A 25,261-nucleotide genomic window follows, 5' to 3' on the forward strand; every position below is an offset into this window, starting at 1 on the left:
GGCCAAACAATGAAAACGTATATGCACAAGGTTACTCATCACAGCATCATTTGTAATTGCATAATATTCAAAACCACCTATCACAGACTATTACTTGAATAACCTAATATATATACTATAAACTACAAACATACAGCTGTAAAATGAGTAAAAAAGTTCTCCCGAAACTGACATGAAAGAATTTCCAAGAAAGAATGTTAAGTGAAAAATAAAAGTGAAAAAAGCAGATCTCCAGTATATTACCTGTGAGGTAAGAGAAGGGAAAGGAGGAAAATTAAGAAAAATAGGGACACTTACATTTACAAAATGAAATACAGAAATAATAAAACAGAAATCAATATAATAGACTGTTACTCTCCCTCTCCCTCCCTGTTCCCCTCCCTCTGTCTCTTCCGGAAGAAGGTTAATATTCTATTTATTCAGGTTAATATTCCATATATTCCAAAAAATTATATTAACAAGGATATGACGAGGGCACTAAACATGAAAGCAACTTAAGAAATAAACTGGGGGGAGAAGAATCAAGAGGGTGGAGTAGGAGGACATGCACTCACTCCCTCTTGCAAGAGCACTGGAAATAAAACTAACTGCTGAACAACCATTGACAGAAAGACTCTGGAACTCACCAAAAAAACCCACCCCACATCCAGAGACAAAGGAGAAGCCGCAATGAGATGGCAGGAGGGGCGCAATTGTGTTAAAATCAAATAACATAAATGCTGGGTGGGTAACTCACAAGCTGGAGAACAGTTATACTGCACAAGTACTGAGGGTTCTGAGCCTCACGTCAGGCTTCCTAACCTGGGGGTCCAGCAACAGGAGGAGAAATCCCCAGAGAATCAGACTTTGAAAGTCAGCGGAATTTGATTGCAGGACCTCCACAAGACTGGGGGAAACAGAGACTCCACTCTTGGAGGGCACACAAAAAAGTGTCCTCACCAGGACCCAGGGGGAAGGAGCAGTGACCCCATAGGAGACTGAACCAGACCTACCTGCTGGTGTTGGAGGGTTGCCTGCAGAAGTGGGGGGCAGCTGTGGCTCAACAAGGAGACAGGGGCACTGACAGCAGGGGTTCTGGGAAGTGCTCATTGGCGTGAGCCCTCCCAGAGTTCACCACTAGCTCCACCAAAGAGCCTGTAAGCTCCAGTACTGGGTCGCCTCAGGCCAAATGACCACCAGGGTGGGAACACAGCCGCACCCATTGGCAGACAAGCAGATTAAAGTATCACTGAGCTCCACCCACCAAATCGGATTAAAGTTTTACTGAGCTCCACCCACCCAGCCCAACCCACCATCAGTCCCTCCCATCAGGAAGCACCCACGAGCCTCCTAGACAGCTTCCTCCACAAGAGGGCAGACAGCAGAATCAAGCAGTATCAGCAGTATTTCAACTCGTGGAACTGAAAATCACAGCCACAGAAAGACAGAGAAAATGAAAAGGCAAAAGACTTTGTACCAGATGAAGGGACAAGATAAAACACCAGAAAAACAACTAAATGAAGAGGAGACAGGCACTCTTCCAGAAAAAGAATTCAGAATAATGATGGTGAAGGTGATCCAGGACTTTGAAAAAAGATTGGATGCAAAGATCAAAAAGTTGCAAGAAAAGTTAACCAAAGACCTAGAAGAAATAAAGAGCAAACAAACAGAGATATGCAACACAATAAGTGAAATGAAAAATACACCAGAAGGAACCAACAGCAGATTAACTGAGGCAGAAGGATGAATAAGTGACCTGGAAGACAGAATGGTGATAATCACTGATGCAGAAAAGAATAAAGAAAAAAGAATGAAAAGAACTGAAGGCAGCCTAAGAGACCTCTGGGACAACATTAAACACACCAACATCTGCATTATAGGGGTCCCAGAAGGAGAAGGGAGAGAGAAAGGACCTGAGAAAATACTGGAAGAGATTATAGTTGAAAGCTTCCCTAACATGGGAAAGGAAGTAGCTACCCAAGTGCAGGAAGTGCAGAGAGTCCCAGGCAGGATAAACCCAAGGAGAAACACGCCAAGACATATAGTAGTCAAATTGACAAAAATTAAAGACAGAGAAAAGTTATTAAAAGCAACAAGGGAAAAACGACAAATAACATACAAGGGAACGCCCATCAGGTTGACAGCTGATTTCTCAGCCGAAATTCTGCAAGCCAGAAGGGAGTGGCACAATATATTTAAAGTGATGAAAGGGAAGAACCTACAACCTAGAATACTCTACCCAGCAAGGATCTCATTCAGATTCGACGGAGAAATCAAAAGCTTTACAGACAAGCAACAGCTAAGAGAATTCAGCACCACCAAACCACCCCTACAACAAATGCTAAAGGAACTTCTCTAAGCGGGAAACAGAAGAGAAGGACCCACAGAAACAAAAACAAAACAATTAAGAAAATGGTAATAGGAACATACATATCGATAATTACCTTGAATGTAAATGGACTAAATGCACCAACCAAAAGACACAGACTGGCTGAATGGATACAACAACAAGACCCACATATATGCTGTCTACAAGAGACCCACTTCAGACCTAGGGACACATACAGACGGAAAGTGAGGGGATGGAAAAAGATATTCCATGCAAATGGAAATCAAAAGAAAGCTGGAGTAGCGATTCTCATATCAGATAAAATAGACTTTAAAATAAAAAATGTTACAAGAGACAAGAAAGGACACTACATAAAGATCGAGGGATCAATCCAAGAAGAAGAGATAACAATTATAAATATATATGCACCCAATATAGGAGCACCTCAATACATAAGGCAAATGCTAACGACTATGAAAGAGGAAATCAACAGGAACACAATCATAGTGGGGGACTTCAACACCCCACTTACACCAATGGACAGATCATCCAGACAGAAAATTAATAAGGAGACACAAGCTTTAAATGACACAATAAATCAGCTTGGGACATTACCTCCCAAAACAGCAGGTTACGCATTGTTTTCAAGTGCACATGGAGCATTCTCCAGGATAGATCACATTTTGGGTCATAAATCAAGCTTTGGTAAATTCAAGAAAACTGAAATCGTATCAAGCATCTTTTCTGACTACAATGCTATGAGATTAGAAATCAATTACAGGAAAAAAACTGTAAAAAACAAACACATGGAGGCTAAGCAATACACTACTAAATAACCAAGGGATCACTGAAGAAATCAACAAGGAAATCAAAAAATACCTAGAGACAAATGACAATGAAAACACAACGATCCAAAACCTATGGGATGCAGCAAAGGCAGTTCTAAGAGGGAAGTTTATAGCGATAAAATCCTACCTCAAGAAACAAGAGAAATCCCAAATAAACAATCTAACCTTACACCTAAAGAAACTAGACAAAGAAGAGCAAACAAAACCCAGAGTTAGTAGACGGAGAGAAATCATAAAGGTCAGAGCAGAAATAAATGACATAGAGACAAAGGAAACAATAGCAAAAATCAATAAAACTAAAAGCTGGTTCTTTGAGAAGATAAGTAAAATAGATAAACCTCTAGCAAGACTCATCAAGAAAAAGAGGGAGAGGACTCAAATCAATAAAATTAGAAATGAAACAGGAGAAGTTACAACGGACACTGCAGAAATAAAAAGCACCATAAGAGACTACTACAAGCAACTGTATGCCAATAAAATGGGGAACCTGGATGAAATGGACAGATTCTTAGAAAGGCATAACCTTCCAAGACTGAATCAGGAAGACATAGAAAATATGAACAGACCAATCACAAGTAATGAAATTGAAACTGTGATTAAAAATCTCCCAACAAACAAAAGTCCAGGACCAGATGGATTCACAGGTGAATTTTATCAAACATTTAGAGAAGAGCTAACACCCATCCTTCTCAAACTCTTCCAAAACATTGCAGAGGAAGGGGCACTCCCAAACTCATTTTATGAAGCCACCATCACCCTGATACCAAAACCAGACAAAGATACTACAAAAAAGAAGAAAACTACAGACCAATATCGCTGATGAATTTAGATGCAAAAATCCTCAACAAAATACTAGCCAACAGAATCCAACACCACATTAAAAGGATCATACACCATGACCAAGTGGGGTTTATCCCTGGAATGCAAGGATTCTTCAATATATGCAAATCAATCAATGTGATACACCATATTAACAAACTGAAGGATAAAAACCACATGATCATCTCAATAGATGCAGATAAAGCTTTTGACAAAATTCAACACCCATTTATGATAAAAGCTCTCCAGAAAATGGGCATAGAGGGAACCTACCTCAACATAATAAAGGCCATATATGACAAACCCACAGCAAACATCATTCTCAATGGTGAAAAACTGCAAGCATTCCCTCTAAGATCAGGAACAAGACAAGGATGTCCACTCTCACCACTACTATTCAGCATAGTTTTGGAAGTCCTTGCCACAGCAATCAGAGAAGAAAAAGAAATAAAAGGAATCCAAATTGGGAAAGAAAAAGTAAAACTGTCACTGTTCACAGATGACATGATACTATACATAGAAAATCCTAAATATGCCACCAGAAAACTACTCGAGCTAATCAATGAATTTGGCAAAGTTGCAGGATACAAAATTAACACACAGAAATCTCTTGCATTTCTGTACACCAACAATGAAAGATCAGAAAGAGAAATTAAGGAAACAATCCCATTCACCATTGCAAGAAAAAGAATAAAATACCTAGGAATAAACCTAACCAAGGAGGCAAAAGACCTGTACTCAGAAAACTATAAGACACTCATGAAAGAAATCAAAGAAGACACAAACAGATGGAGGGACATACCATGTTCTTGGATTGGAAGAATCAACATTGTGAAAATGACTATATTACCGAAAGCAATTTACAGATTCAGTGCAATCCCGATCAAATCACCAATGGCATTTTTCACAGAACTAGAACAAGAAATTTTACGATTTGTATGGAAACGCAAAAGATCCCGAATAGCCAAAGCAATCTTGAGAAGGAAAGACGGAGTTGGTGGAATCAGGCTTCCTGACTTCAGGCTATACTACAAGGCTACAGTGATCAAGATAGTATGGTACTGGCGCAAAAGCAGAAATATGGATCAATGGACCAGGATAGAAAGCCCAGAGTTAAACTATGGTCAACTAATCCATGACAAAGGAGGCAGGAATATACCGTGGAGAAAAGGCAGCCTCTTCAATAAGTGGTGCTGGGAAGACTGGACAGCTACATGTTAAAAGATTGAAATTACAACACTTCCTTAACACCATACACAAAAATAAACTCAAAATGGTTAAAGACCTAAATGTAAGGCCAGACACTATAAAACTCCTAGAGGAAAACATAGGAAGAACACTTTTCGACGTAAATAACAGCAAGATCTTTTTTGATCCACCCCCTAGAATAATGGAAATAAAAATAAACAAGTGGGACCTAATGAAACTTCAAATCTTCTGCACAGCAAAGGAAACTATAAGCAAGATGAAAAGACAACCCTCAGAATGGGAGAAAATATTCGCAAATGAATCAACAGACAAAGGATTAATCTCCACAATATATAAACAGTTTATTCAGCTCAATATCAAAAAAACAAACAACCCAATCAAAAACTGGGCAGAAGACCTAAATAGGCATTTCTCCAAAGAGGACATACGGATGGCCAAGAGGCACATGAAAAGCTGTTCAACATCACTAATTATTAGAGAAATGCAAATCAAAAGTACAATGAGGTATCACCTCACACCAGTTAGAATGGGCATCATCAGAAAATCGACACACAGTAAATGCTGGAGAGGGTGTGGAGAGAAGGGAACCCTTTTGCCCTGTTGGTGGGAATGTAAACTGATACAGCCACTATGGAGAACAGTATGGAGGTTCCTTGAAAAACTAAAAATAGAACTACCATATGACCCAGCAATTCCACTACAGAGAACACCATAATTCAAAAAGACATATGCACTCTGTTCATTGTAGCACTATTTACAATAGCCAGGACACGGAAGCAACCTAAATGTCCATCAACAGATGAATGGATAAAGAAGATGTGGTACATACATACAATGGAATATTACTCAGCTGTAAGAAATAAAGCAACTGAACTAAAAAGTAAAAAAAGGCGCCAATCCATCTAACTCATGAATACATTATTACATCCTCAGTGTTGGGTAACAGAAATAAAATCATGAAATATTTTACATGGCTTGTTTTTCTAATGGTATAAGCTAATCAGCCAGTTCTAAAACAATTTTAGTCTTACAAGATTGAGAAGACAAGTAAATAGGTTGATGTGCAAAGTCACGATTTACACTATGAAAGAAAGGACATGTACATAGGAAGTGGAGAAAGGCAAGAACAAGCTTTGCGGGGACTGACTACAAATGAAAACATCTGTAAGAAACTCATAATTTCTAAATATGTCTATGCATATATGCATGCACATATGCACATGTATGTGTATGTAGGTAGATGTATATACAAATGTGTGTGTGTGTGTATACACATTTGTGTGTATTTTCTAGTGTGACTGTTCAATGCACCTCAAAGATACCCCAGTACCAATGGGCACAATTCGTCTTAAGATCTTGGTTTCTAACATTTCCCATTTACAAAAATCAATGCTCCTAGGAAAAAAAGCTTCTTTCAGCTATGAGATAGCAAATGTGCAAGACAGCATGGGACATCCTATCATACTAAACAGTAGGGAATTTCTCAACGACTACTAGTACTAGTGTCATGTAATAAAGCCATAGTAATTATCTTGAATAAATTCCTACTTGCTGGGGAACTTTCCTGGTAGTGCAGAGGTTAAGAATCCACCTGCCAATGTGGACATAAGCCCTGGTCTGGGAAGATCCCACATGCTGCAGAGCAACTAAGCCCGGGCACCACAACTACTGAGCCTGTTGTGTTCTATAGTCCGCAACCCACAACTACTGAGCCCACACACCTTGAGCCCATGCTCCACAACAAGAGAAGCCACTGAAATGAGAAGCCTATGCACCGCAACAAAGAGTAGCCCCCACTCGCCACAACTAGAGAAAGCCCACGTGCCAGCAACGTAGACCCAATGCAACCTAAAAATAAATAAATAAATTATTTTTAAAAAAAATTCCTACTTGCTAATGCTAGGATAATTTTAGACTTAAAAAAGAAGTTATAAAATCATACAAAGAAATTTGAAGTTTAAAAGTAGGGTGTGTCAGTCCTACTTTTCACCAGTTAGAATAAGAATTCATGATTTCTGTCTACTCTGATTTCAGGAGAACGATTGCTCTGGGATTTGAAGAAGCATTAAAAGCTTGTCAATAACAAAGTACTATTGTTATTAGTGTTGTTACTATTCTGTAAACAGCTATATTTTTAAAAAGGGAAGGAACTTCATTGTATTCCATCAGAAACTTGTGAAAATGCCTGTCTGGGACCACTTTAAGTTCTCAAGTTTATATCTTATCAAAATGATTCTTTGAAGCACAAAGTATTATTTCCTCATCTATACATGAGAAAAATGAGGGAGAGAGAAGGTAATTAGTTTAACCAAAGTTATATGATTATTACATGGCTGAGCTTGAATTCATATCCAAGAAGTTTAGCTCCCGAACCTGAGCTCTAAAACTATGACTTTTACTTCCTCCAATGAATAGAAGAAATACAAAAAGAATATAACTATAGAAAATAGAAGATATTTTAAAACTGTAAGATAATATTTTATATATCTTTGTATCATAAATGATAAAAGTCTAGATGAAGTAAATAACATTCTAACAAAATATATATTATCAAATAAACTTAATGAAATCAGAAACACTCGAATAGACTAATATCCTCAAGGGAAAATACTGAAAATCTACTGCTAAAAATGTCATAAGGCTGAAGAGTTTTAGGGGAAATTTCTATGAAACCATCAAGGATTACAGAATATCTATGCTATATAAACTATAAAAAATTTAGAAAAAGACACAATTTTATCCATTACATTTTACAATGCTAATAGTACCCTGATGCCTAAGCTAAAGAACAGAACAAAAAAATCGGCCATATCATATATGGTTTTATCATTACAAATTGTATAAATTGAGATAGGTTAGATTATGTTGAAGTAACTAACAACTGTAAAATTCCAGTCGCTTAAACACAAAGATCTATTTCCTGTCCCTACAATCCATGTTCATTACAGTTTACCTAGAAGTTCTGTTGAACATGATCACTTTGGAACTAGGGCTGATATAAATCCAACTATCTGCAACATTCCTAGGCATAGCAGCAAAGGAAAAGAGAAAATGAAGGGAAGCACACAGTGGCTCCTAATGCTTCCACACATGACCGATTCATGCTTCACATGACCTAAGCCCATGCTTCACATGGCCATATCTAACTTAAGAAGTCAGGAGGGTAACATCAGGAAGATGGCAGAACAGAAAACCCTAGACTCTCCTCCCCATGGAGATACCAATCCAACAACAATACAAGGACCAATTCTCTTTGTGAGAAATACAGAGACCAGGTGAGAGGTTCTGGCACAATGGGTGAAGATGAACCAGCAACACAGAAGTCAGTGGTAAGTTTGTGACACCCTCTAGCAATAATCCTTCTTCCTACCACAGCACCACTAATCAGGAGGAAAATCAGCTTGCCCCTGGGAAGGGAAGAAAAGGACTGAAACACATGCCCAAAGTTTTCACTTTTGGGGGGCTACCTGTGGGACTGGTTTCTGTCTGGCTTGAATCTCAACACTGACAGGAAAGGCTCAAGGTTGGGAGCTGCTGACAACAAAGGTGATAATATGAGCTAGTACTTACTCAATGGTCACAGCTCCTCTCCCAGCTCAGTGAAGAACAAGCAGGTAAGCCCCTCCGCTCAAATCCTAGCTCTTTCCTGGGGAGGGAAAGAATTGGAACATTCACCCACATTTCAGTTTCTCAGGGGGATGTCTGAGGCACTAGTTTCTGTATTGCGTGTCTTGATGTACTGATGTGACCCAGCATATTCTAGTTGTTTAGGGACCACTGAGAACAAAGATGACAGTTTAGACTAGAAGGCACTCAAAGTCAAACCTCCTCTTCCTAGCTCAGGGCAACACATTTGGGAAAACAGCTCCCAGATTTTCCCTGGGGAAGGAAGGAAAAGACTCAAATATATGTCCAATGTTCAGACTTTTCAAAGAACTATGCCAAGAGACTGGTATCTGCCTTATATCTCTCAGACCACTGACAGGCCTCCACATACACTACATGCCTGGGAACTGCTGAAAACAAGACCAACAAACAAACAAGAGTTGGGTGGTATGCTGCCCCACAAGGTCTGCAGAACAGCAGACAGACACCAGAGGGAGCAAGAGATCATGAACTCCTGTAAAAAAGAGAACTCCTAATTAAGAGTTTACATACACACGTCCAGAGAAGACACATCAATACAATAGGCGTGACAGGTCTCCAGAATCTCTAGCCAGGCTGATTGTGAAGGTCTTCCTCTGTATGAATCCAGTCTGTAGAGAGGTGCTAGATTTTTCAAATGTGCAGACATTAACACAAAGTATCAGTAACAAAAAGAAAGAAACATGGCCCAATAAAAGGCTCCAGAAACTTATCTTAAAGAAATGTATGTATTATGTATTATTACCTGACAAAGATTTCAAAATGCCCATCATAAAACCTTGCAACTACCTCAGTAAAATGTAAGAACAAAATGAGTACTTCAACAAAGAAAGAGAAAATACTTTTAAAAACACACACACACAAATTCTGGAGCTAAAGAATATAATAACTGAAATTTAAAATTCAGTAGAGGGGTTCAGTAGGAGATTTGATAAAACTGAATAAAGAATAAGCAAACTTGAAGACAGGTCATTTGAAATTATCCAATCATAGAAAGCAAAAAGATAAAAATGAAAAAGTAAAGAACTGAAAGGACAAATGGGATATTATAAAACAGACCAATATACACATTACAGAGTCTCAGAAGGAGAAAAGAGAAAGGGACAGAAAGTTTATTTAAAGATATTGGCTTAAAACTCCCCAAATCTGGAGAATAAAATTGATGCCCCAATTGAAGAAGCCTAAATATCTCCAAAAGTGAAACCTAAAGAAGTCCACACCAAGACACATTATAATCAAAGTACCAAGACTCTAAAACAAAGAGAGAATTTTGAAATCAATAAGAGAAAAGTGACTTCTCACATACAAGGAACCCCAACAATACTACCAACAGATTACTCAGGAGAAACCTTGCAGGCAAAAAATTTGTGGGATGATATATTAAAAGTGCTGAGAGAAAAAAAATCCTGCCATCTAACCATACTATATCCAGCAAAACAATTCTTAAAAAACAAAGCAAAAATAGACTTTCCCAAATAAACAAAAGCTCAAGAGCTTATCACCACTAGATCTGCCCTACAAAGAATACCAAAGAGTCACTCAAATCGAAATTAATGGAAGCTAAACAGAAACACAAAAGTATACAAAACACAGACTATAAAAATGTTAATAAATACAAAATATAAAAAAGATACAATTTGTGACAACAAGAACATTAAAAGGAGGGGAATAAAATAGAGTGTGAAACTGAAATTAAATTTTTTCAGTATAAAACAAACTGTTATAACTGTAGAATGTTTTATGTAAGCCCTATAGCAACTACCATGAAAATACCTATAAAAGATACATAAGAAAAAATAAGCAATTAAAATGAAAAATTTTTTTAAAAATCAATAAAACAAAAAGGAAAGAGCAAGAAAGGAAGAGAGACAAAAAGCCAAAGAGACTCCCCCAAAATTAACAAAATGATCATAGTCTTTCCCTATCAATAATAACTTTAAATATAAATACACTGCCCAATCAAAAGGTATTATTTTTCACACACACACACACACACACACAAAGATACGAAATTTTAAAAAATTCTAAATCAATTTTTTTAAAGACCCGTCTATATGCTATCTATAAGAAACTAACTTTATCGTTAGACACACACAGGCTGACAGTGAAGGAATGAAAAAGATATTTCATGCAAATGCTAACCAAATGGGAAAGAGTGACAAAACCTATATCAGACAAAACAGACTTTAAAACAAAAACTGTCAAAAGATACAAAGAAGGACATCATATAATACTAAAATGGCCAATTCATCAAGAAGATATAACACTTCTAAATATATATGCACCCAATATCAGAACCTCCAAACATATGAGCAAACATTCACACAACTGATGGGAAAAACAGACAGCAACATAATAACAACAGTGGATTTCAATACTCATTTTCAATAATGGATACAACATTCAAACAAAATATCAATAAGAAAACAGGGGAGTGATATCATCAAAATGGCAAAATAGGACTTTTCTACCCTCTTCTCCCAAAAGGACACTAATTTTTACAATTAACCACAGATGAAAGTGTCTTTCTGGAAGTTTGGGAGTACAGCAGAGAAATTCCAGCACAGTGTTGGAGCAACGACAACAACAAAAATCCAAGATTTGATGCAATAAAAAGGGTAAGAAGACTATAGTTTCTCTTTACCCACATCACCTCAAGGAAGCACAGCTCAATTCCAAGAGAGACTTTCTTGGCCTATGCTTTCTCCCCTGGGAGAAAGTGAGAGCATGTGAGTGAGTGACTGGCTTTCCCAGCTATTCAGGATGCTGCCAAAGAGCCCAAGAAAGGTGAGGTGTCCTGAGAAACTAGAAGGTAGGGAGGGGCTTGGAGAACAGCATCCAGGACTCTTGGAGGCATCAAAGGGATGTTAATCCTACTAACCACTTTGTGGAATCATAAGGAAGTCCATCTACAAGCCACTGGGAAAGCCTAACCTGTGGATACCCTCAAGTTGCCATGGGAACCATCAACACTAAGTATACCTCACCCCTCTCCCCGCCCCATGGCTGGATCATGTTGTGTATACTCAATGGCAGCAAGATTGAGCCTCTGTAGATGCTAACTGAGCATGTTCAGAAAGCTTCTACAATTCTACCAGATTGGGAGGAAGCACATAAAATTGTAGCATTCAGCACCACTCTAGGGAAACCAAACAAACAGGAGGCTGTCAGCACACAGCTTGGCTCTATAGGACAGAGAAGGCATATAATCTTAAGGATTCCCTATCGCTAAAAATGTGACAAGAAGTGTGGAGTAGGTACATCCCTAGAAAAAGCCTGAGAAAGCCCCAGAATACCAAGCAGATTGGACATATGAAGGTATGTCTCTCATTAAGCCAATAAGTAAAGACTGAAGGAGGTGCCTGCTTCTTCAAATGCAAAGCCAGGAAAGCAAGATGTCAAGCTACATGAAAAATCAAGGAAACATGATACCATCAAAGAAACAAATAATTCTCTAGTAACCAACCCCAAAGAAATGAATATCTACACTTAGCCTGAAAAATAATTCAAAAAAATTTTTAAGGAATCTCAGTAAGCCACAAGAAAACACAAACAATCCAATAAAAACAGGAAAACAACACATGAACAAAAAAGTTTAAAAGAGCAATAGAAAACATAGTAGAGAATCAAACAAATTCTAGAACTGAAGAATACAGTTAATGAAATGAAAAATGCAATAAAGAGCATCAACATCAGAACAGATAAAGCTGAAGAAAAAAATCTGTGAAGTAGAAGACAGATTGTTTGAAATTATCCAGTAAAAGGAAAACAATAACAACAAAAGAATAAGAAAGAGTGAAGAAAGCCTACCTGAACTATGGTATACCATTAAAAGAAACAATCTATGCATTATTGGAATTTCAGGAGAAGAGTGGGAGAAAGGGTAGAAAGCTTAAAAGTCACCCCAAAATTTCAACCCCAAATAAACATTTCCAAGGCACATTATAATAAAACTGTCTAAAATCAAAGACAAAAAGAGAATTTTAAAACCAGCAACAGAAAAAAAAAAAACTCCTCATAGACAAGGGAGACCTCATAAGGCTATCTGTGGATTTCTCAGTAGAAGCCTTGTGGGCCAGAGGATAGTGGGATAATATATTCAAAGTGCTGAAAGAAAAAAAAAAAAAAAACCTTGCAACCAAGAACATTTTAACTGGTAAAGGTATCAGTCAAAACTGAAGGATAGATTGTCACAGACAAACAAAAGCTGAGTAAGTCAATCATCACTAGACTTGCATTACATTAGAAATGCAAAAAAAAACCTTATTCAACATGAAAGAATGCTAATTAGTAACATATGAACATACGGAAATATACTACACAGTGATAAAGGTAGATAAATACGCAAACTCAGAAAACTCTAATACTGTAATATGGTGGTGTGTTAATCACTCAACTCTAGTATGGAAGCTAAAGGACAAAATTATTAAAAATAAATATAGTTACAATAATTTGATAACGGATACACAGTATAAAAAGAGGTAGACTGCTACATCAAAAACATACTGGGGGGTAGTAGAAGGGCAGCATTTCTATACGTAATCAAAGTTAAGATGGTATCGGCTTAAGAAGACTGTTGTACCTACAATAAGTCTTTTGTAAGCCACATGAAAATGACAAGCAAAATCTTATAGTTGATACATAAAAAATAAAAGGGAATCAAAGTGTGCCACTATTGACAATCATTAATTCACAAAGGGAGACAGCAAGAGAGAAAGAAAAGAACATGGGAAATGCAAAATAACCAGAAAACAATAAGACAGCATTAGCAAGTCCTTAACTCTCAATCAGTATTTTAAATGTAAATGGAATAAATTAACCAATCAAAAGATTCAAAGTGGCTGAGTGGATAAATAAAAAAAAAAAAGATCCAACTACATGCTGCCTCCATGAGACTCACATCATCTTTAAGGACACATAAGCTCAAAGTGAAAAGATGAAGAAGACATTCTGTGCACACGGAAACCAAAAGGGAGCAGTATAGCTTATACTCATATCAGACAAAATAGACTTTAAGTCAAAAACTGTAACAAGAGACAAAGAAGGTAATTATATGATGATAAAGGGGTCAATTCATCAAGAAAATATAACAACAATAAATATAAATGCTCCTAACATCAGAGCACCTAAACATGTTAAGCAATACTAACAGATCTGAAGGGAAAAAAGAGAAAATACTCCTGTAGAAGTAGGGGACTTCAATACATCACTTTCAACAATGGATAGATCATCTAGACAGAAAACCAATACGGAAACATTGAACTTGAACTATACGTTAGATCAATGAGCTCTAACAGACATATACAAAACTTCCTACCAATAGCAGCAGAATACACATGCTTTTCAAGAACACACAGAACATTCTCCACAGTAGATAATATGATACATAACAAATCAAATCTTAGCAAATTTAAGAACAATGAAATCATACCAAATATGTTTTCTGAACCCAATGGTTTCAGAAATGAAAACAATAACAGGAGAAAAATTGGAAAATTCACAGGTAAGAGAAAATTAAACAATACACTCCCAAATAACCCGTGAGTCAAAGAACAAATGAAAATAAAATAAAAAATTATCATGAAAAACATGAAAATGAAAACAAAATACCAAAAGTTATGGGATGAATCAAAAGCATTTCAAAGAAAAGTTAATAGCAATAAATGTTTATATTTAGAAAAAAGATCTCAAATAAACAACTTAATTCTACAAGTACCAGAAAAAAGAAGTACTAGAAAAAGAAGAAAAAAAAATCCAAGCCCAAATTTATCAGAAGAAAGGAAATAAAGATCAGAGCAGAAACAGAGACTAGAAGAATAATATAAAAATCAATAAAGTAAAAACTGTTTTTTTTAAAGTTAAAAAAAATTGAGAAAACTTTAAACTGAGAAATAATAAAAAAAAAAGACTCAAATAAATAAAATAAAAAATCAAAGAGGAGAAATTATAATGGATACAACAGAAATAAAAAGGATAAGAGAATATTATAAAAATCATACACCAACATTGGACAATCAAGAAAAAACAGATAAATTCCAAGAAACATACAGTCTACTAACACCGAATCATGGAAAAACAGAAAATCTGAACAAACCAATAATACTAAGGAGACTCAATCAGTAGTTAAAACCTCCCATCAAAGAAAAACCCAGGGTTAGATGGTTTACTGATGAATTCTAAGAAACATTTAGAGAAGAATTAATACCAATCCTTCACAAAGTTTTCCAAAAAATCCAAAAGGAGAAAACACTCCCTAATTCATTTTATGAGGTCAGCATTACTCTGATACCAAAGCAGGATAAGATCACTGCAAGAAAAGCTCTCAACAAAATGAACATAGAAGGAACTGACCTCAACATAATAAACACTATATGACAATCCCATATTAACATCATAGAAACCAAACTCATAGAAATCAAGAGTAAAATGGCGGTTACCATGGGCTTCTAAGTGGAAGAAATGGGAAGATATTGGTCAAAGGGTACACATTTCCAGGTATAAGATAAATAAGTTCTGAGGAGCTAATGTACAGTCTGGTGACTTGGTTAATGATAGCATATTACATACTTGAAAAGTTACTGAAAGAGTAGATCTTAAATGCTCTTAACACACAAAAAAAGTCAGATGATGGATGTGTTAACTAACCTTATTGTGGTAATTATTTTGTGATAGACATGTATATGATTATCATGTTTTATTCCTTAAACTTACAAAATATATGTCAATAATATCTCAATAAAGCTGGGGGGATGTGAAAGGGTGAAAAAAAAGAAAATAAAAAACTTACACGTCAATCATACCTGAAAAACAAATAAATAAGTTAAAGAAAATCAGTCAAGAAAATAAACAACAGAAAACCAGTCTGTCAAGAGAAGGAGAGGAAATAGTTTTTTTAAATATGCAGATACCAACACAGGTGTCAAGGAACAACAAGAAACAACCAATGAATCAAAAACAAATCAAAAGGGAAATTAGAACAAACTCACACATACATGGCCAATTAATTTATGACAAATGAACCAACAATATACAATGGGAAAAGGACAGTCTCTTAAATAAATGATGCTGGTAAAACTGGAAAGCCACATATAAAAGAATGAAATTGACCACCATCTTATACCATACACAAAAATTAACTCAAAACTTGAATGTAAGACCTATAACCACAAAAATCCTAGAAGAAAACATAGGTAGTAATAAGCTCTTTGACGTTGGTCTTGGAAAATCAAAGGCAAAAAAAGGAAATGTAAACAAGTAGGACTATATCAAACTGGAAAACTTTAGCAAAGAAAAAATCCAACAACAAAACAAAAAGGTGACCTATCAAATGAGAGAAAATATTTGCAAATTATATACCTGATAAGGAGTTAATAGGTTATATATATGAACAACTCATACAACTCAACAGCAAAACAACAAAAACTAATCTGATTAAAAAATGGGCAGAGGATCTGAAAAGACATTTTTCCTAAGAAGATACACAAATGTTGGTGGGAATGTAAGTTGGTACAGCTGCTATGGAAAACAGTTTGGAGGTTCCTTAAAAAACTAAAAATAGAACTACCATATGATCCAGTAATCCCACTCCTGGGCATATACCCAGAAAAAAACCATAATCCAAAAAGAAACATGTACCATAATGTTCACTGCAGCACTATTTACAATAGTCAGGACATGGAAGCAACCTAAATGCCCATTAACAGATGACTGGATAAAGAAGATGTGGCATATATACAATGGAATATTACTCAGCCATAAAAAGGAATGAAATGGAGCTATATGTAATGAGATGGATAGACCTAGAGTCTGTCATACAGAGTGAAGTACAACAGAAAAACAAATACTGTATGCTAACTCATATATATGGAATCTAAAAAAAAAAATGGTACTGATGAACCCAGTGACAGGGCAAGAATAAGGATGCAGATGCAGAGAATGGACTGGAGGACATGGGGTTGGGGGGGGGGGTGAAGGGGAAGCTGAGACGAAGTGAGAGAGTAGCATAGACATATTTATACTACCAACTGTAAAACAGATAGCTAGTGGGAAGCTGCTGTATAACAGAGGGAGATCAACTCAATGATGGGTGATGCCTTAGAGGGCCAAGACAGGGAGGGTGGGAAGGAGTCGTGGGAGGGAGGGGATATAGGGATATATGTATAAATACAGCTGATTCACTTTGGTGTACCTCAAAAGCTGGTACGAGAGTGTAAAGCAATTATATTCCAATAAAGAGCTTAAAAAAAAAAGAAGATACACAGATGGTCAAAAGGTACATGAAAAGATTCTCAACATCATTAATCATTAAAGAAATGCAAATCAAAACCACAACATAACATACAGCATGGTGACTATAATTAAAATACTGTATTGAATATTTAAAAGTTGCTAAGAGAGTAGATCTTTAAAGTTCTCATCACAAGAAAAAAGTTTTGTAACTAGGTATGGTGATGGATGTTAACTAGACATACTGTAGTGATCATTTCACAATATACACAAATATCAAATCATTATGTTGTTGAAGACCTAAACGTAAGACTGGATAATATGTATAAAACTCCTGGAGGAAAACATAGGCAGAACACTGTTCGACATAAATCGCAGAAGTATTTTTCTGGATCTGTCTTTTAGAGTAATGAAAATAAAAGCAAAAATACACAAATGGGACCTAATTAAACTTGAAAGCCTTTGCATAGCAGATCATAAACAAAATGAAAAGACAACCTATAGAATGGGAAACAATATTTGCAAATAATGCAAGCAACACAGGAGTAATTCCCAAAATATATAGAGCTCATATAGAGCTTAATATCAAAAAACCAAAGAACCTAATCCAAAAAAGGGCAGAAGCCCTAAATAGACATTTCTCCAAAGAAGTTATACAGATGTGCATCACACATATAAAAAGAGGTTCAACACTGCTAATTATTAGAGAAATGCAAATCAAAACTACAATGAGGTTTCACCTCATAGAAGTCAGAATGGCCATCATCAAAAAAGTCTACAAATAATAAATGCTGGAGAGGGTGTGCAGACAAGGGAACCCTCCTACACTGTTGCTGGGAATGTAAATTGGTAAAGCCACTATGCAGAGCAGTCCGGAAGTTCCCTAAAAACTAAAAATAGAGTTACCATATGATCTAGCAATCACACTCCTGGGCATATATCTGGAAAAGACAAAAACTAATTTAAAAAGATACATGGACCCCAATGTTCACAGCAGCACTATTTACAATAGCCAAGACATGGAAGCAACCTAAATGTCCATCCAGAGAATGGATAAAGAGGTGGTGTAGGACTTCCCTGGTGGTGCAGTGGTTAAGAATCCACCCGTGCGCCACAACTACTGAGCCTGTGCTCTAGAGCCTACAAGCCACAACTATTGAGCCCAACTGCCACAACTACTGAAGCCTAGGCGCCTAGAGCCCATGCTCTGCAACAAAAGAAGCCACCACCATGAGAAGTCTCCGCAATACAAAGAAGAGTAGCCCCCGCTCGCCACAACTAGAGAAAGCCCACTCACAGAGACAAAGACCCAATACAGCCAATAAATTAATTAATTTAAAAAAAAGAGGTGGTGTATACACACCCACCCACACACACACACACACACACACACACACACACACACACACACAATGGAATATTACTCAGCCATAAAAAAGAATGAAATAATGCCACTGGCAACAACATTGATGGACCTACAGATTATCATACTAAGTGAAGTAAGTCAGACAGAGAAAAACAAATATCACAGGATATGACTTATTTGTGTAATCTTTCAAAATGACAGAAATGAACTTACTTATAAAACAGAAACAGACTCACAGACATGGAAAACAAACTTATGGTTACCAAAGGGAAAAGGGTGGGGGAGTGATAAATTAGGAATTTTGGATCAACAGATACATACTACTGTATATAAAACAGATAAACAAGGGCTAACTGTATAGCACAGGGAAGTATGTTCAATATTTTGTAATAATCTATCATGGAAAAGAATCTGAAAAGGAATGTGTGTGTGTGTGTATATATATATATATATATACACATATACATCTGAATCCCTTTGCTATATACCAGAAACTAACAGAACATTGTAAATCAACTATCATTCAATTAAATAATTTAAATTTAAAAAATCATTATGTTGTATATCTGAAATTAATGTTATATATTAACCAATTATATTTCAATAAAAAGCCATAAAAAAGAATAAAGTATCTATGAATAAATTTAACCAAGGAGGTGAAATATCTGCACAATGAAAACTATAAGACATTGATGAAAGAAATTGAATAAGACATAAATAAATGAAAATATTCTGCCCTGATCAATGGAAGAACTAATACTGTTCAAGTATTAATAGTACCAAAAACAAGCATCAGGTTCAATGCAATCCTTATTGCAAATTTCCAATGGCATATTCACAGAAATAGAACAATCTTAAAATTTATACAGAATCACAAAAGACTATGTATACCCAAATCAATCTTGAGAAAGAAGAACAAAGCTGGAGGTATTATGCTTCTCGCTTTCAGACTGTATTAAAAAGCAACATTAATGAAAACAGTATGGAACTGACATAAAAACATAGATCAATGGATCAGAATAGAGAGCCCAAAAATAAAACCATACATATATGGTTAATTAATTATAAACCAGCCAAGAATATACTGTGGGGAAAGGACAGTCTCTTCAATAAATAATGTTGGGAAAATTGGACAGACACATGCAAAAGAATGAAACTGAACCACTTTCTTACAACATACACAAAACACTAACTCAAAACAGATTAAAGACATGAACATTAAACTGGAAACATAAAGCTCCTAGAAGAAGAGACAGGTAAGCTCTGTGATACCAGTCTTGGTGAAAATTTTTTGGATTTGAAACCAAAAGCAAAGGCAACAAAAGCAAAAATAAACACGAGGGACTACATTAAACTAAAAAGCCCCTGCATAGCAAAGGAAACCATCAACAAAATGAAAAGGCAACTTAATGAATGGGAGAAAATATCTGCAAACTTTGTATCTGACAAAGGTTAATAGCCAACATACATAAAGAATTCATGCAACTCAACAGCAAAACACAAAAACAATCTGATTAAGAAATGAGCAGAGGGTCTAAACAGACATTTTTCCAAAGAAGACATATAGATGGCCAAAAGATACATGAAAATGTGTTCAATTTCACTAAACATTAGGGAAATGCAAATCAAAACCACAATGAGATACCATCTCACACCTTAGTATAGCAATTACTAAAAGACAAGAAATAACAAGTGCTGGTAAGAATATGGAGAAAAGGGAATCCTTGGGCAGTGTTGGTAGTAATGTAAATTGATACAGACACTATGGGAAAGAGTATGGATGTTCCTCAAAACATTAAAACTACCAGATGAAACAGCAATTCCACCTTTGGGTGTTTTTTCTGAAGAATACAAAAATCACTATGTGAAAAGATAGATGCACCCTTATGTTCATAGCACCATTACTTACAATAGCCTAAATGTCCAACAATGGATGGATACAGAGTACATGGTTTATAAAGACAATGGAATACTACTCAGCCATAAAAAAGAATTAAATCTTGCTATGTGACACAATATATAGACCTTGCAGGTATTAGGTTAAATGAAATAAATCACATGTGAAAAACAAAAATCATATGATTTCACTGATATGTGGAACCTGCAAAAAACAAATGAACAAATAAACAAAAACAAAAACAATCTCACAGACACAGAGAACAAACAGTAGTTATCAGAGGGGAAGGAGGATGAGGTGTGGATGAAATTGCTGAAGGGAGTCAAGTGTATGGTGATGGAAAGCAACTAGACTTTTGGTAATGATCACTTGGTAATGAACACAGATGTTGAATCATAATTTGCACACCTGAAATACATAATGTTATATACCAATTTTACCTCAGAAAAAAATTAGTAAATTGTTATAGTCATTGTGTTAGCCAGCCTCAAAAAAAATTATGATTGTCAGATACAAAAAAATACTTGAAAAAATTATGCAATCTTTCATGATAAAAACATTCAACAAACCAGCAATAGAAGAAAATTTCAACATAATGGATGCCATATGGGAAAAGCCAAAGCTAACATCAGACTCAATGGTGAAAAACTAAAAGCTTTTCCTCAGAGATTAAGAGCATGGCATGAATGCCCATTCTTCACACCAATCAACTTAGTAGCGGAAGTCCTAGACAGAACAATTAGGCAAGAAAGATATATAAAAGTCATCCAAGTCAGAAAGGAAGAAATAAAACTATGTCTATTCACAGATGACATGAACACCACAAAAAACTTTGGAGGTAGTAAAAAAATTAAGTAAAGGTGTAGGATTCAAAATCAACATACAAAAATCAGTGGTATTTCCATACACTAACAATGCATAATCTGAAAAGGAAATTAAGAAATAATCCCTTTTACATTAGCATCAAAAGCAGTAACATCCTTAGGAATAAGCTTAGCTAAGAAGATGAAAGACTTGTACACTAAAAAATAAAAAATATTGGTGAAATGAAGAAAACATGAATAAATGAAAAGACATCTCATTTTTATGCATCATAAGACTTAATATTGTTAAAACAGTTGTTCTACCCAAAGACAGCTACAGATTCAATGCAATCCCTATCAAAATCCCAATGGCATTTTTAAAAACAGAAATAGAAAAACAACCCTAAAATTCATATGGAATAGGTAAGTATCCTGAATAGCCAAAACAATCTTGATCATATTTGCTGACTTCAAAACACATTACAAAGCTATGGTAATTGAAATGCTTGATACTGGCATAACAGCAGACACAGAGGTCAACAGAAGAAAATTGCTAAAAAATAAACTCATACACATATAGTCAACTGATCAGTGACAAAGGTGTCAATGATACACAACGGGGAAAGGATAGTCTCTTTAAGAAATTATGTTGGAAAAATTGGAATGAAAAAAGAATGAAATTATCTTACACCATACGAAAAAAATAAACTCGAAATGGATTTAAAACTTAAATATAAAACCCAAGACTATAAAACTCCTAGAAGAAAACATAGGGAAAAAAGCTTTATGATGTTTGTTTTGGAAATGATTTCTTGCATATGATATCAAAAGTACAGGCAGCAAAAGCAAAAATCAACAAGTGGAACTACACCAAATGAAAAAGCACTGCATAGCAAAGTAAATGATAAACAGAGTTAAAACTCAATCTATGGCATGGGAAAAATATTTGCAAACACATATGTAATAAGGGGTTAATTCCAAAATATATATACAAAACTCCTAAAACTGAACAACAATAAAACCACCTGATTAAAAAATGGGCAAAGGACCTGAATAGATATTTTTCTAGAGAAGGGATAAAAATGACCAATAGGTATTTAAGAAGGCCTCAACAACACTAATCATCAGGGAAATGCAAATAAACCACAATGAGATATCTCACGTTTGGATGGCTATGATCAAAAAAACAAAAGATAAATGGCAGTGCAGATGTACACTGTCAGTGGAAATGTACAAGGGTATAGCCACTAAGGAAAACAGTATAGAGGTACCTCAAAAGATTAATGACTATGATACAATCCAGCAATCCTACTTTTGTATACAATATCCAAAGGAACTGAAATCAGGATCAACAAGATATCTGTTCTCTCATGTTCATGCAGCATTATTCACAATAGCCAAGATGGGGAAGCAGCCTAAACATCCATCAGTGGTGAATGGATAAAGACAATTTGTGATACATACATACAATGGAATACTATTCACTCTTTAAAAAAAGGATATCCATGGGACTCGCCCTGGTGGTCCAGTGGTTAAGACTCCATGCTTCCACTGCAGGGGGTGCAGGTTTGATCCTTGGTCAGGGAACTGAGATCCCGCATGCCAGATCCTGCATGCTGTCTGGCACGCAATCCTGTTATAAGTGATGACATAGGTGAACCTCTCGAACATTTATGTTATGTGAAATAAGCCTATCACAGAAGAACAAATACTGCAGAATTCCACTCATATGAGGTATTAAAGTAGTCAAACTCCTAACCAAAGAGTAGAATGGTGGTTGCCACAGGCTGGAAGAAGGGGGAAATGGAAAGTTGTTCTTCAGTAAATATGGTTTCAGGTATGCTGCTGTAAAACATTGTACTTATAATTAAAAACGCTCTACTATAAACTTAATATGATTTTCCATTTAAATTTCCAAGATAATCAACTATTACTATTGACAGAGTTATTGAGTAAAAGAAGCCTCTCAATAGGGGCAGAGAGATTTCATTACACTTATGAAAATCTCTGTCCAGTCTTTATCTGACTACTAAGCTACTGTGCAGAAACTTCAGTACCACACACAATGAAGAATAGAGCCTTTACAGACGACTCCAATAGACGTACTAAACAATCAAATAAATAAAAACAAAAAAACCTGGGGAAGAGGACTAATCTGATTTCCAAAGTTGATATTATATTTAAAATTTGTCTTCAATCAAAAAAAAATTAGACATGCAAAGAAACATGAGAGTTGCCAGTACACAGAACAGAATAAAAGCAGTCAACAGAAACTCTCAATGAAGAAGCCCAGACACTGAACTTACTAGACAAAGATTTTAAACCAGCTTTTTAAAATGTTCCAATAACTAAAGGAAACTATGTCTAAAGAATTAAAGTATAAAAACTATATCTCACCATCAGCGAATATCAATAACAATAGAAATCTTTTAAAAGAATTTTTAAAATTCTAGAATTGAAAGAATAACAAGTGGAAAGAGAGAATCAAAAGGGTTAAAAAGGCAAAGAATCAGTGAAACTGAACACAGGCAAATTGAGATTATCCAATCAGGATCAGAAAGAAAAAAAAATGAAGAAAAATGAACAGAGCCTCAGAGACTGGTGGAAATAAGACTATCTATCTATCTATCTATCTATCTATCTATCTATCTATCTATCTATATAATGGGAAAAGAAAAGGAGAGAAAATCTGTGAAGAAATAATGATCATTAACTTCCCCCAAATTATGAAAAACATTAATCTTCACATAAAGAAGCTCAACAGACCCAAAGTAAACCACACTTAATGAGATCCACCTATACACATATCACAATCAAACTGTCAAAAACACTGTCAAAAAATTGAGATGGAATTTCTGAGATTAAAATTGTATCTTCAGGTAAAATATTTTCAGCTGATACCTATTTTCTCAGTTATAAGAAAAGAAGCCTTTAATCCACTAAAACGTGAAACTTTTATTGTAAAGCTTCTGAATTATTAAGATATACCAAGTACCAACTAAAATTTCCTTTCATTTCTATAACAATTTAAGCAAATGATCACAATTTTTTAAATGATCAAAAAATAAGATTGGACTATAAGGTTAAATGTAACCACAAAAGTGTTTTTACCAAAAGCATGTATAGGCACTCTGTTATATCATATACACACTTAGAAAGTTGAAGGTACACTTCATTTCTCTAAGCATATTCACTTTTTTAAAGTTTTCACAATTTAAAACATAAGAATGACTTAAAAATTGGAACAAAAATAATGATTAACAATAATTAAAAAATAAAAAATGGATTAGGTGGGAAAAAACACAAAGTATCCCAGAATATTTAAATCCAATATACTGACAGTTTTAATAATTATAGACAGAGTACATGTTCTAGGAACAAAGAAAGTCACATTGGATTTATAAACAATCTAACTATAAACTACTTAAAAGAAAAAACACACCAAAGGTTAATGATACAGAAAGGTGCAAAGTAAATATATGAAAAAAGATATGTATGCACATATTAATCAAAATAAATCTGCTATAGTTATGTCAATGTCAGACAAAACGGGATTTAAGTCAAAGGACCTTACCAAAGATTAAGATGGTCTCTTTAGTAAAAATAAAAAGTTGAGTTCACAAGAAACATGTACTTTTAAAAAACTGTATACACCTAATAAGAAAGACTGTATAAATAGGCCAGGGACTTCTCTGGTGGCGCAGCGGTTAAGAATCTACCTGTCGATGCAGGGGACACGGGTTTGATCCCTGGTCTGGGAAGATCCCACATGTTGTGGAGAAACTAAGCCCGTGCACCACAACTACTGAGCTTGCGCTCTAGAGCCCACAAGCCACAACTACTGAGCCTGTGTGCCACAACTACTGAAGCCCGTGTGCTGCAACTACTGAAGCCCATGTGTCTAGAGCCTGTGCTCCACAACAAGAAAAACCACTGCAATGAGAAGCCTGTGCAATGGAAAGAAGAGTAGCCCCTGCTTGCCACAATAAGAGAAAGCCTGCACACAGCAATGAAAGCCCAATGCACTCAAAAAAGAAAGAAAGAAAAAAGAGGCCAGTAATACAAGAAGAAATAGATAAACCCAAAACTAGAGTAAAAGAATTAAATATGCATGTTTTAGTAAATGGTAGAGTGAACAAA

At 35.6% G+C, this 25,261-nt stretch overlaps 1 protein-coding gene across 1 annotated transcript in view; it reads right to left on the reverse strand.

Annotated features, from left to right (window-relative positions):
* Positions 1-25,261, reverse strand: part of CCDC7 (coiled-coil domain containing 7) — a 239,592-nt gene that overhangs the window by 124,879 nt on the left and 89,452 nt on the right. The gene's annotated exons all lie outside the window — the stretch shown is intronic.

The sequence above is a fragment of the Hippopotamus amphibius genome, chromosome 4, assembly GCF_030028045.1.
Source record: "Hippopotamus amphibius kiboko isolate mHipAmp2 chromosome 4, mHipAmp2.hap2, whole genome shotgun sequence".
In the NCBI taxonomy this organism is placed as follows: domain Eukaryota; kingdom Metazoa; phylum Chordata; class Mammalia; order Artiodactyla; family Hippopotamidae; genus Hippopotamus; species Hippopotamus amphibius.